Source organism: Varroa destructor, unplaced genomic scaffold, assembly GCF_002443255.2.
Source record: "Varroa destructor unplaced genomic scaffold, Vdes_3.0 BEIS01000004.1, whole genome shotgun sequence".
In the NCBI taxonomy this organism is placed as follows: Eukaryota; Metazoa; Arthropoda; class Arachnida; order Mesostigmata; family Varroidae; genus Varroa; species Varroa destructor.
In genome coordinates, this window is record NW_019211457.1 from 34,294,128 (window position 1) to 34,309,061 (window position 14,934).

The 14,934-nt window shown below is 46.0% G+C and overlaps 1 protein-coding gene and 1 long non-coding RNA gene across 3 annotated transcripts in view; one reads left to right on the top strand and one right to left on the bottom strand.

The window, feature by feature from the left end:
* The window catches only part of LOC111249113 (uncharacterized), a 197,410-nt gene that overhangs the window by 18,402 nt on the left and 164,074 nt on the right, over positions 1 to 14,934 (top strand). The gene's annotated exons all lie outside the window — the stretch shown is intronic.
* LOC147756114 (uncharacterized) lies at positions 3,736 to 14,024 on the bottom strand. Of its 2 annotated transcripts, XR_015327023.1 has the most exons (3): positions 13,186 to 14,024; positions 9,967 to 10,314; positions 3,736 to 5,328 (listed from the first exon to the last, which is right to left on the bottom strand). It is a non-coding gene; the product is annotated as an uncharacterized LOC147756114 (long non-coding RNA). The 2 variants fall into 2 exon arrangements; XR_015327024.1 differs by lacking the exon at positions 3,736 to 5,328 and having other exon boundaries at positions 8,928 to 10,314.

The window sequence follows — 14,934 nt, forward strand, 5'->3', positions numbered from 1 at the left end:
ACTCGTTAATGACTTCTAGAAACTAACATAGTCCTTCTATATATAGACGGTCAGCAAGGCGCTGTGAGGCGTAAGAACAACCGTAGCATGGCAAAACGTGCCACATGAACACCATAAGCTGTTGACGCGCCGATGTTAAAGCAACCTTTCGGCTTCGTTGTTTTCCGTCGTTTTTTCATTGCTGTAACTGTAGTAGTAGTCGTTATAGGGATACTGTGTAGACCATGAGTCAGGAGTAGATCGTCTGCTACGGCGATTTTCGCGTTCCTATCGACAGCAGCACCAATAGCAGAATGGACGATGAATCGGTATATAGTTTTGCACATTGCCATCCTTTCTTTTTCTTCGTCGTCTTCTTTTCTGCTCCCACGTTGCTAGGGTCGCATCAATAGCAACAAGCGCAGTGGTGGTCGCAGTAACGTTTCGCACGAACGACCAGCGTTAGTCGATTACCCATATCGGTTTGAGCGCGCCGAGAATAAAGTTTAGTTGCGTCATAAACTTGCAGCTGCTATAGAGACTACAGAAACAGTAGTGTTAGCGTTGCCAGCGCTAGCAGGAGGGGGAAGGCAAGGATCTAGCGAACGACATCAGCCAGGCTCAGTAAGGCCAAACCCAGACTTAGGCTCTAGCTTGAGCTCGAGTTCTGTGCTGTCCAAGTCGAGCGTGCGTCCACGAATACTCCCGCTTGCTTTTGCCCTTGTTCCCACGGGAACTATAAGGTGGTGACAAAGAAGACAATCGACGTTGCAGCCCGCGTCTGCTGTTCAAGCAACCAGCTCCCTGCTTACGTACAATGATCGTACAACGCGCAAGGCCATAGAGAGACCGAAGACCAACTAACTTGCTCTGTGTGCACCAAGCTAGTGCCGCTATGATCCTAACATTAAAAAAGCAAGTCTCCGTGAGTGATAACGAGAAGTACGGCGATAATCCGGTGTGAGTCACGAACTACCACCGACCAGCCGCCAATGCTATCAGTAAAAAAACCAGCTTCGCCGGTAGTAGCAAGCTTCTCTCATTTCTAATGGTTCTTGAATTTATGGCGTGGAGTAAGAAGGCAAAAAGAAGAATAATACCGTCGCTCGAAAAAGCAGCCCTGGGGAAGGTCGAAATGCTTAAGGTTCGAGGCGATTTGATGGGTAGGTCGGATGGCCGGCTGAGATACGAGCCCAGACTCTGACCAAGGAATGTAAGGGTTAAATGCACAATACGGAAATTCGTATTGAAGATATTATGCATTGTAGTCCCTGTATGTTTGTGTTAGCTGTCTCTGTCGTGCTATCCGTGATTGTCGCCGATAGCCGTCTAGTATTTCTTAGTGGTCTGGGGCCTCAAATGTCCGCACTCTGAATGCAGTTGTTATTATTTGCGGGTAATATCATTCGTTGTTTGTCCAATCAGGAACACTTAGACTGGGATGCAGGCTCAATGTCTGACTAAAACCACTGCTGATCGCGGTGCCGCTCCATTTTCGCTGCTCTTTTAGATCTTCAGGATATGATGGGTTAGTTGTTCGGCCGCTGTTGCTGCCTAGGCTGGATCGAACCGACTGCTTGACTGCTACAGAAATGGATGGACCTACGCGTAGGCCTGCGAAGGTACCCAATTAACCGAAGTGGTCCTAGCCCAGAAAAGGCCTTGGCAGCAGTAGGCCCCTCGTTCGATTATATAACTGCCGATAGGCTGATGTCGACTGTGGTCGACTGGTTGCTTGGTCGAAGGGCGGCCTCCACCTATTGCAGCCCTCTACTACTCCCACATCTACAACCACTACTGCTGCCGTTACGATTAGTTCTAGAAGCGTTGCTTTTGTTAAACATCGAGGTTGGATGGCTGTCGGCGCCATCCGCCGCGACACTACTCGTCTTCTATCGGTGATGACTACCGCATCGGCTGGTGACTTATTGGCCTGCCTACTCGGATTAGGGGTAGTGCACGGCACAAGAAAAAGCAAGCCGGCCAAGGCAAAAGAGGCCTACCCGCCAATAATTCATCTTCAGAGACTTTTCTCAGGCTTTCCCCACTGTCTCCAGTACCCCTAATGGAGTACTACTAGCTTGGACACTCCTTGACGCAGGCCAGCAAAATAAGGAGATCGCCGCTAGGAAGCTACTCTACGACGCAGCTAGCTTGCGTACCGCCGGCGAACAGGATAAGAAATCTAGAGGCTTTGTTACATTGGTAGTCGATTGAGGTAGTGACGTCTCATGACAGCGTGAAAGGGACGTTAGGAACATCTTGGTTAAGGATGGATACGGGAACAGAAGAAGAACATGAAGTAGTCAGGACGAAGAAGGAGGAGGCTGCTTTGGCGTTAGCGTCTCTAGTATGGCTAGAGGACGCTACTGCTGACGAACTTCTGCGAGACAAACGAAAGAACGCGGTGACACAGTGACATCTTGTCTTTCTCTCCCTGTAGAGATGTGTTTCAGGGTTTCAGTCCGTCAGCCGGTTGCGTTGTTCCAGCTTGGACCAGGAGGGCAAAGTAAGGGAAAAATATAGGGGGTCTAAGAGAAGAATAGATAAAGACTACCCCTTCTCGGTCTTTCCTACCCGTCTATGCAGAATCTCCTTCTTCTTCTCCTTCGCTTGCCACTGGTCTTCCATAGGATGTGGTTGTCGGGTGTAATTGGCGGCAGGATACGGGAGGCATACCACGAGGAAGAGTAAGAGCTCTAGCAGCATCAGTGAAGCGGGTACATGGAGAATGTATATTCAACAAAAGGGTGGATTCACTTAAGATGATTGCATTAGTCAACCAACAGCGTAGTTCTGCTCGATGTCTCTCGCGGGCGAGCGGCCGTTGGGTACCAAACACCAAGCTATAAGCTACACACTTCTACTTCATATACTGCATAAGGCTGCGTAAGCCTTCGTCGCTGTTAGCCAAAAAGTGATCCAGCCACCGACTATGGGTTAACGTTAGTTCACAGCGGTTGTGTATCATTGAGATTTTGGCATGCAAGTACGCCACGACATGCGTTCGGTGAGTGCATGCGTCCATCTGCCCTGCCTGGCTTTCTCCCCCCCATTCCGTAACCCTATCTCACTCATTCGCTCAGCTGTCGTCCGCGTCACTTTCCACATATTCTATAAGGCACATAAGCCTTGCCAAGGAATCCTCTACGGCAAAACGCCGCCTATCCGACATACCGGCAGCATGAAAGAAAACAAAGAGAAAGCTTCTACGTTTTCTCGGATATATTCATTTTCTCTCTCTCTTTTCTATTTCTGCTTTAGCTCTCATATATCAGCACAGCGACGATGGCGCGGCGGTAGCAGGAGGCAGCAACAGCAGCAGCATGAACAAGCAACAGCGACAGGTGGTGAAACCACTGAAATTACTATAACTAAACGCATTTGTCTCCATCCGTCGTTTTTGAAACTTGTTCGGATTTGAGACGTATCTATGCACATTCAATCACACCAAATAACATATCTGCTATGCGAGCTATTACCGGTGTCGTATGGCTAGAGGCGGCAGATAGGACGACGTTCTGTCCTTTCTTACTACTGCCAATTCGGCTGAGGGTAGTGAGTGGAAAGCACCGGAAATAGTTCACGTTTAGGATGGGTCGGTGCCCTGATAGATTCAGCATGGACCATCCACAGAAGTCGGGTATATAGAGAAGTTGGTGCGCCGGCAACCACAGCGGCTGCGGTTCCAGTTGGTGCACAGCAGTGAAAAAGAAAGACCCAGCGCTTATACTCCGTTGACGACCTATTGGCACATTCGTCAACGGATTTGGATCGTTTCAAAAGAAAAACAAAAAAACATTTAACTAGGAAAAGATAGCATCGCTGTTCTGCTACGAATCAGCGTCTAGACTGAAACCGACCATCAAAAATACGATAGCGGGGATCGAGCAGAGCGGCCCGACTGCTGTTCAATCTATGCTCGGGTCTTTCTCTACCGTAAGAATGATTGCCCGTGGTACTTCATCTGACATCTTCAGATCTTCGTTGGTAATCTAGGCAGGGACGTACAATACAATGGCTAGCCAATTGGCTGTCTTTGCTTATGTGCTTATTTGCTGCTCTCCTGCAATCTCCTGAAACAACTACCGAGAGCGCACTCACTCTTGCTTAATGAAAGCTTCTCCTTCCTACTGACGTTGTACAATGCATGCTAGTCTCCGTTTGTCTATTTCTTCGTCTATCTGTGAGAAAGACAGTAGAGATAGTACTGATTTTCTTAAAAGTCACATGACAGACGACACGTCGAGGAATGGCTTTACAAGCTCTGTCCCTTCTTGTGATCATTGAGGTTTCGACCGAATTGAGAAGATCAACTGAATCTAGATGGGGGCCTCGTTAGCTTTGCAGACTCTCTTTCGCTTCTACGATTCTCAATTCAATCCTCCTTGCCGATCTTAAATTTCAAAAGTGGTAGATACCACACGATTCCATTTTGTAGCGTCCCTATTACTTACTTGTCAGCTTGCAGATCGAACGAAGCTTTAGCATTGGCTAAGCGACATAATCTAGTGAAGCCATCTTTTAAAATGAAACCATAGTGGCGCGGCCACTGTCGCTGCGCAGACGCTAGTCGCAAAGTACACAACATTGAAAAAGAAACGCGCACTCAACTCCGTACTGAAAAACGTATTGTTATTATGATAACAAACTGTAGCTACTTAATGAGCAAAGTACGGATACTCCTGCCAGGCTTCTATGGGTCTTTGGCCGAGACTTTTCGGTGCATTTTACAGTTTTTTTTCTACTGTATATTTGCCGTATATTTGCATGTATTTGACTAATCCTTCGTGTTCTTTAAAAATTATGATAATTACATTAGTCTTATCAAGTGCATAGTCATGACCTCGCGTATCATGTGAGATCCAGGTCGTTCTAGAACACCTTAACACTAAGTCCTGCGCCACTTAATCACTTCCGAAGAAAGAGATGGGGGTGTGAGAAATAACTCCGGCATGCAACCTGGCGCGCTTATAGGTTTTAACACAATGAAATGTTGTCTTGGCATATTGTATCTATTCTGGTAGTGCGGCCAAGCTGCCTGTTCGCAGAATTTGAGTGCACCATAGGGAGTAATTATTTTGATATAAGGTTTAGCCGCTGCCATCGATGCTGCCGCCATTGCGATGGGAATGCAGGAAAACCGACCTCCCGTTGCCGCATACACTTAGAAGTTATCTCGATCTCTCTATATATCTGTGTTGTGAGTTACTCTAGCGTCCCTATCGTCTGTTCCTTGCACCGCAACTCCCGTCCTCTTCTTCAGGATCAGTCGAACATATTCTAGAGACCAGCCGCGTCAGGCCTTGCACTAGGCGATGAAAGGACTACCAGTTAACGGCTCGCTTCCTGAAAATACGTCAAGCTGAATCTTTGAATAATCATAGGATATCATTGTTTATACAATTATAAGTTCTACATAATCAGTTTAGCGTGGCCTAATGGCTCTACGGCCATATCCAAACCAGTGAGAGGAAGTTCTGCCGAAACTTACGTTATTCAGGCCTACAAGGAAACTATCTAGGTTTCATCCTATTTCTTCCATTAATATGCGGCTCATATTTTCCCACCATCATTTGTTCGAGCTCGATATCAACACAAGAGAGGTGACTCTGCGTCACCGCAGGCAATTCACATAAGCAAGCCTAGTTGTTCCTGCCTACAGCGGCGGCATTGAACTGTTTTAGAAATTTTAGACTATAGACGCAAAATATTACTTGACACATGGCAGATGTAACGGGCACTAGATTCGGGGATCATCTGCACATTTATGGCTATGTATTATATTATACGTCTAAGTTTGTAATCGCGTTGCCGGCTGGCGAAAAATTTATATTGTCTCGGAGTGGATAAATTCAGCTTACCCCAGCAACACATCTGGCATTGCTAAATATTAAGCGTATTATATCCTATAGCGTTACCACTAATCTACTATTCATCCGGTCCAGCCCCTTTTTTCCTCTTTTTCCCTTTATTTTTCTGTCCGAAACTGGTCGCCGACTCCGCCTAGCAAAATTTAGATGGATCAAATGGGTGCCTGCAGAGCGCAACCGACATCGGTAATGGATACGGCGAACAGGGTACAGGGACACCGCAGTAGCAACAAGACCGTCACGGCAGCGGAAATTTAGAGGCCTTACGACCCTATGAGAGGAATTGGTTGATTTACTGTTTGTTTGGACGAAGGCGGATACTGGTTATGGGGGCTACAAAATGCAACGCGTGGTTGAGTGGACTCTCTTGTCCGTGCGCTCATGTATCTATGCGTGTGCGGCCCCTGTGTTCGTGCCTGTATGAGTATCTAGGTGTGCATATATACGCGTGTCTATGTGGAGCACTGAGGGCACCCAAAGAACATCGGGAAGGAGTTGCCGCTTCCCGGGAGAGGCGCCGTAAAATCGCCCAGCCCTTGCATCTCTACTGCGTCTCTCGCTCTTCTTGCCTAGCTTGCCAAGCCTTTAAACACCTCATAAGGAGCAATGCAGCTTTCAGCGCGGGGCATTATAGTAACCCGTAACATTATTCGACTGAAGTTACGATCGTCGCGTGCCCGTCGGGGTTCACTGCAAACCTTGTCAAAATTAGCCGAAATTAACGCAAAGCGAACAGGAGACGAGCTGTGGGATTGGATGGGCGTGCAGTCGAATGTTCCCGCTACGGTTCCGCCAATGAGACAACAGGCAGCCTCTCTTCTTTCAACTTGTTATTTGGGGTCCGCTGTCGTGGGGCACAAACCCCTGAAACGAGACAGGAAGAAAAGGCTCTTCGGAGCTGGCTGCTCAGCCAAAGGCCAGTGACCATTTGAATGATGCAGTAATCGTCGACCCAATCCAGGAGCCAACTCGCAAGCCGAGTCGCCAGATTTCGTGCTTTACTGCCCTCGAAAACCTTTTTTCGTTCGCGAGTCCAGTTCAAAGTTGAGAACCGCTTTGAATCAGGCTGAAGGCAAACAAGCAAAGTAGTCAGGCAATGACGACATGAGACTCGTTGGTATTGATTGAAACGAACAAACGCACGTTGATCCGCTTGTTTGGATCTGGGCTTGGGCTGACGAATCGCGTTTCGTGATTACTTTGACCGACGGAAACGAAATTGCTAGTCGCAATATAATGAAACTAATAGTAATAGTGCAGCCATAATGAGTAGAGCACGAGGTACTGGTCGCAAGTTCGACGCTCAGCGATTACGAAACGAAGAACAATGCAGCAAAGGGTTTAAAGACTATCAGATCATCGGGGCTCCAACCTTTCTGGTTAAATTTTTAGCGTTGACCTTGCTTTACATTTACTGGAGAAATGATCGTTCGCGTAGAAAAAGTTTGTTTCGGAGAAGGCCTAGTTTTTGTCACCACTTAGCTTCGTTTGGTTCCGCAATAGAGCGCAGCTGCGCAAACTTTTCCACATACCCTCCTGTATACACGGAATACGTTGCTCATGAAACACGCAATTAAAAGCTTGCCATTAATAGCAGCTTCAGTCAGGCGAACGGACAGCAGTATATGAAATCACTATGTAGTCTAGCCTTGACCTAGAAATAGTCGTCAAAGCAACGCGGTAGGCCAATAACAAATGTACAACTCAACACGTGTGTTTATGCTTAGTCATATGAAATTGGGACAGGCAAAAAGTCCGAACTTAAAGTAAATACATTTGTACCTTTAAACGAGTCTAGGCAAAAAGGTTCGCCTACGAACATTTGATCACACCCACATGACACAGAGCGCGTCTCCATCAGTTTTCAAGCGACATTGTTCCCTTCCCAAGCAGAAATTCTCATCAACTCTTCCCACAGCCAATCTCCATTTTTGCTTGTCTTCCTACGCCCTAGTAAAAAGCATGACTTATATATCGTGTATAGCAGTATTTACTTGTTCGCCCAGAAGTGCTGGCCCGAGTAAGATGTGACCAAAAGCAGTTAAATGGCCAGGTAGTAAATAGCTCGTCTAGCGATGTCCTAGCAAACTTCCACTTGCTCAGAGGGCTTTTTTTTTTGTTTTTCTATAGATCAATCGTCTATAGAATACGTAGAGATATTTAGACAAATAAAAAATGCTTATAGACATTTTGCGAGTATTACAAATATCAAGGGACGAATTCCGTCTAATGGAAACTATAAAAGAAGCCAAATATATATATATATATATATATATATATATATATATATAGGGATATAATAAAAAGATCAACTGTTGTGTTATAGTCGTATTTTGTTATTAGAATAATGTGCTATACATTATATCGCCTTTTGTTTTAATCGCTTACTGCGATATCCCGCCCAGTGAATCGTGTTCAGAGTATTCTATATAAAAATCTTGAGAGTTTAAAGTACTTGTTATACTTTAGAAGAAAAAAAAAATAGAAACGTTCGTAAATTCTACGCGTACGCTGGACTACTATATTTAATCAATATAACTAGCACTTATTATTATTGAGCTTTAATTCGGATCCCAATGGTTAGTATCGATATCCTTAATTCGCAAAACACTTTCTGATAGCAGCCGTCACTTAGACGATTTCGATCGGTGTAAGGTCGTCAAAATGTTACCGCTCAAAAGCGTAAAAAATTATATGTAACGCAATGAAATGTAGGCTTGCTAATAGAAAGTCTAGAATTGGTAGAGGTTAACACGGTTCCGGGGGGGCCCATCACGCTTTAACTGGAGCGCCCAGATATTGCACCTGGCCAATAAATTTTGTACAAACAAATGAAATGGATAAAACGTGTGTGTTTAAGTCGTTTTGATGAATTTTTCAAATTTCCTAAATAAAAACCCTACTAAAGACCTTCTGATTTATTTCACATAAGTTTCAGAGGCCGCATGAAAACTGGCGAAACGTAAGCTACCGGTTTCGAACAAAGAAGGAAAATTTTCATTTTGTTAAACCTTCGTCCAGCACGGAACGATCGGATAGTAACTGATTCTATCTTACCTTCTGAAAACAGCTGACTTGTTATTTACGATGCTTTATTCTAGAAAAGCTAGTTTTGGTTTGGCATCGGATATTGAAGATGGGTAGCGGATGAAAGTATGCTCGTTCACCAAAGTTTACCTTAATTTGAACCGAAATCTTCGAATGTTTGTGTTTATACCCAATAGGAAATCTCTGCCGATCCAAAGAAATACAAGATTTCATTAAAGTAGGCTTTTGCTTGGTTCCTTTACCTCGCCTTGTCACTTGCAGTCTTTTCTTGCGTTCTTCCTACGTTCACTCCTGTTTTTACCGTTTAGGTTGTACAGTACACCTGCACTACTGTTGCACAAACACAGGTTCCCGTACCCCCTCCCCGTCGGACAATGTACTAAGACATGATTAGTTTGGCGTTGGATGTTATTGTCAAGCTGTAAAGCCGTAGAATCTTGAAGGCCGTCATCGCACACGTCAGCTAGCGGCATTGCAGCCACCGCCGTTGTCTGTAACCACCGCTGCAGCGGCTGGCGTGGCATCCTAGATAGTTTCTTCGTTCGTCCAATGCCCTCCGGGGCTGGCTTAGAGCAGCATGCTACACTTCATCTAGTTTCTATCATTGCCCTGGCCGACGCCATTGGCCAGGTTCGCTTCGTTGCCATGGCTGGTTGTGTACATGGGTCTTGGCACAAAGGAAGGATTGACGCAAACTTTGAAGGCTTACTCTTTTCCTTCTTTTCCTGATTCCTCCCCCTTCCCCATATTCTCGTACGCCCCTTCACACTATCACCTTTCTACAGGCTTTTCGTCTTTTACCTGCAACTTGGTCCCGCGTGGATGTTTCGGTATCTGAGTGACAGCTATTGCTCGTTAGTTTAAACCCACTCGACCGTCAGCCAGCCATCAGGCAGCAAGCGTTATCCAGGCAACCGCACAATTTCCACTACCTACCTCACCGCTCTGTTCGACCTACACCGCACTGATCGTCGTGATAATAACAGACACGCTGATGATAATAACATTATCATGTTAGCCAGTTAGAAGACCAGTAAGTAGTCAGGCAACGAATGTTGCAACTTACCAACGGAGGCGGTTCGGGCAGCAGAATCCACCGCCGCTCAGCGGCCACTGTTGGCAAGTGACGCCCCAGGCGATGTCAGCCCGCCAGTCAGGCAACCTCTCTGAAGCCCGGAAGGCAAATGACGCTTTGCTAGATTGTAGTAGCAGTAGAGTCAAGTGGCGGCCAACGACGATTCGGCCGGCACCGTCCTTAGTTCCACTTTACCTCTGTTCTTCTAGGCTCCATAGATGTGCCTGCTCTACCCCCTAAATAACACACGGGTGTAAGGCAGGCTTGAAATGAGCCCGAGCGATCGCTACTCGAGAGCAGAGTGCAAGGATGATTGTAGAAGCAAGGTAACAGTGAGGCCTGCTGAAGGCAAAGATTCACACGATTAGAACATCTAAGAAACAAGCAGCATTGGTGACATATGGCAGAATGAGAAAATAGCAAAAAAAAAGTTCCTAAGGATAACATTTATGCGATGTACACCTAAGCAAATGTTTTGTACAATTTATGCGGTAGACAATGGACGTCATTTATTTGTAAATGAGTACTAAGTTGGCAAGGGACCACTGGGTAAGACAGTTAGCGTCGGATGCCCTTTCGGGTGAGCTCCTGAAAGGTTCATAGTTGAAAATTATCGAAAATATTGCGGTAGACGTGTAACCAGTAATTAGGTAAGGTGATAAACTGCACTCGTTTATACGTTCCATCTACGATACCTTCCGAGAAGTAGTTGGAACGAGTGAAGCTAAAATATGGGTTAAGAAAACATTTGTGGCTAAAAACGAGCCCAAAATCTTCGCGTAGAGCTCCACATATGCACATTTTTAAAAATAAAATTCCTTAAAAACCCAAAACCATATGTTAGGCTATTAACAGCCTGGTGCGGTCTGTATCGCCGTTCACAAGCACTAATCAGGAAGATGTGGATTGCACATGGATGGAAATTATCCCTTCCGAAGCTAGCACCCGCAAGTTGTGCTCGACTTGTCGCATATGTTGCCGCACGTCTGCACCACCCTTGAAAAGTGCCCCCCAGTCTTCATTCTCTCTCGCGTCGGCTGCTGCTGAGCTGCGTGCCCACACGTAGTTTGCGAATTAGGAGGACGATGTATGAAGGTTGGGTTAGTTCAGTGTCGTATGTGAGACCTTTATGGAGAGATCTAAGGAGAAGAGCGAAAGGGTTCCAAGTTCTTAGGCTGGCAAGCATGTTGGCTGGAAAACACTGGAACACACATGCAATATATATGCCGCTATCCAGAGATGGACCTGATGGGAATGGAACAGGTTGCAGTAGGAGGCCAATTTGCCGTCGTTGGATCGGCACAGGTGGTCCACTCATTTCCGCGAAGCAGATAACCTCAACTGGGCACCTGCTAAAGGTGAGATGGTGGCTGTTAATGAAGTTATTCCTGGCCCACGCTGACGTGACCCGGACGGCCACTTGCACGACGCCGAGGCATAGAGCAGACGCCATCTGTGGAGCGTGGTCTGCCAACGGACGCCGGTACGGGTTCCTGCAAACTACGCTGAGCTGCCAACGTTGCACTAGTTCCGCTGTGTAGCGTACAACTCCCATTTCTAGTCCATTGACGCTACCTGATGTTGAAAAGTTCCACGAAACAAAATTATCATAAAGCAGCAGATAAATTATCTGAAACAAGTGAATTAAAGGGAAACGCATCCAAAATGAAGGTTATATATATATGTGACTATATTAATTTGTTCTGTTAATATACAACTGTCGTTGTTGCTTGCAAGAGGTGGACCATGAGAGAATATTCGCTCACCCCCATACTTTTTCTAGAACAAAGATATGCTGGTAGCAAGCTGTCTAACCATTTGCTCACTGAGCTGAGCACCTGCAAACCAACCATTGGTAAGCGACATAAATCTCTGGGTGTCAGGAAGAACAAGACGGAGACAGGGACTCACATATGGTATCAGTAATGGTAATAGTAGCCATAGTTATAGGAGTAGTAGAAGTAGTGTACAGAGACAAGCCTGGTCGACTTGGTCTCCTGAGGCTTCGCGATTTGGCGCTGCCTTGCTAGATTCGATTTGCCCCACTCCAGCGAAATCCGCACCTTTGGAATTACGGACGCCACTCACGTATGACGAAGTGGTGGGCAGTCTTTTTCTCGCTTTCTCCTTTTTCTCACAATAATAACACTTGTAAGAAGCTCAGCTCCGATTGTCGTTCTTGATCACACCCGCATTGATTTCAAAAGGGGATAACCGATGACCGGTTCCCTAACCGCATCCCGGTAACCATGTTCCCGCTGTAGCTCCCATCAACCCGTAAGTCGTAACGAAATGAAGGAGAGGACTGATTTTCTTAGATGAACTTTCCTTACTCAAGCTGGCAACACGATGTTAGCAGGACCTCAGAATGAGGAGATGGAGGAACACAGACGACGACTTTAGACCAAGTTTCTGCTTCCCGACAGCCAGCAACGGCTCAAGTCGAAGTCAAAAATAAACAGTGACTTTCTTCTAAGAAATTCCAATGGGACGGTCGAACACGTTTGCACTTGGCGCTATTTCCTCAACAATCACCGCCTGATCTCATTTGTTGATCGGGTTGAGGTATGTAAGAAACGTCTGAAATTATCGACGTTCTTTTCGACTCCCGTTTTTGTTGTCCTGCAGGACATAGATGAATTGATGGAACAAGCTTTCATGTGGAATTTTCTATATGATTTAAACGGATAGCTGGCAAAGGAAAATCTAGCCTCAGGACTATTTTTAGTAATTACGCAGGGTGTTTACAATTGTATCATCCTGAAAAGAACATCCACTGATCTAGCTATAAGATATATTTTACCTATCAGTATTTAGGTAGTTACCTACAGATAACGTGGAAAATTTGTAACTGCTACATAATAGATGATATCTTTTCGAATTATCTAATAGTTGCTTTAACGTATGTAGATTTGGTTGTACTCACTTCACTCATATACGAAAATTACTTTGAGCGATTTAATTATCGTTACATAACATTATTATTCCAAAACATTTCGAGCTTTAAATTCATGTCGCCGAGATGGTACAGATTTACATTACTGATGCTCCGCCTCTAAGATATGCAACTATGTGGTGGAAACACGGTTAGATTATGCGATACAAGGTCTGTGATTTTATTTAGATGGCGTACAAAACGTATCGTATTTTGCAAAACCAAAGTGTCCTGTAAAACTACAAATTTGATGGCCTAACTGTTCGACAGATTACCTTTACAAAGTATCTAGTATATCGTTGTTCTTCGAAGCCGCAAACTGCGCACCAGTTATTACTCTAACGCAGCTGAAATCTCCTCTTCGTAGCGAAACAGCAGGCGAACGGGGGACAGAGAAGCTGATCACTTGCCATTCTGCAGAATATCGGTTATACCATACGCGCCTTATGAAACGATCATTTGCCTTACATACAGAGATTGAGAAATTTTATACAGGTAACAACATTCCGGGGGAACTCTGGGTATAGAAGGGGATTTCTGGGGTGAAAGAAACGGGCTTGAGGTAGTCCGTCGACATTCGGGTCGGCACTTCGCTTTTTTCTCTTAACGTGGATATCGTAGCTTGGCCGTTGCGGCCAGCCGCTGGTTTTTTCAATGTTATGGCCCGCTTATGGTCGGCCGCGGCCATCCACGAACTGGCTTCCCTTTGAAGCTTGGTCCTACTTTAAGTTCGGAGAGGCAGTCAAGCCTCACCAAGAGCAGGAACAGCAGCATGACGAGCAGTAGTCACACAGGATCAGCTAGCGACAAGCGCAGCGCTCAACACTACGTTGGTCAACGCTAATTGGCCCTCACTACTTGATCGTACTCTAGGAGGTAGCAACATAGTCACAGCTATTGAAAGCGGCCCATCAAGCATCTATTTAGTTTGCTGACTATCCAACCAGCCTCATCGGCCTGTCTAAAAGACCAACAGTATCTTGGCAGCAGCAGCAATAACAGCTACACATTTCTAGAATGTGGTGGGAAAAGCTTTATTGTGTCCCACATTCGTTTCGCTTTCGCCGAAGGAGCGGGTGTCACGATGGCGCTAGCGGTACCAAATAGCGATGACGTGGAGGAAACGCTACTGCGCTCTACCGGGCAAGGCAGACAGCGTTTCCTACTTCCATGTCTTTATCTTACTGTCGTCACGCGTAATCAACGAGATCACGTCATGTTGTTCAAAATCTGCGGAGAAAGCGACGACGGGCAACGGGAATGAGGCAAGGACAGGGCTGGCTTTCGCAGTCGTTGACTCTCGAACACAGATACGTTCTGGACATGGCAAACTAACGCGGCGACAACTGCGACGACCGCTGTTATCGTCTACACGGCAGGACTACTGCCGCCACGATTATTAGAGTGCGGGAAGCTCGTGCAGGAAATTCTCAAAAATCCAACTAGAATAGAAGTAGTCGTAGTAATAATAGTCTAGCTAGTTAGCTCGTGCGGTGATGTCAGCGTGCAACATGCGACGTCGGGCGAACAGCAGCAGTAGGAGCGAATGAGTGAAACAAAGGGAGGGGGGGAGGAGAGGGGCAACCTTACATCACAATGACGAAGACGAGAAGGATTTGGCTCATCAAGTCGTTGTGCCGGCTGACATGGACTGCATGTAGTGATAGTGGTAAGTCGCTAGTGATGTCAGGGACAGAACTGATGGTGGTGGTTATACTGGCCAGGACGTCGCCGATGCATGCGTGTGCAACCCATGTCGCCTCGCAGTCGAGCGAAGGAAGGCGGAGAAGATGGAAAGCGCTAAAGGAGTCGAAAATCCAAGAGCAACGATGCATTAGTTTCAAAGTTTGTTGTCTTGCTCATCTAATTACGCGCGACAGCTATTCCTGCTCGTGTTAATGGGGCGAACTGTAGCACGCATCGACCAACTCACCCATATCTTCTTCAGACTGCTCCACACCTCTCTGAAGAGTCTATCCCCTCTGAATTTTTGTGTAGCTATCTCTGCCTCTTCCTGTCACTCC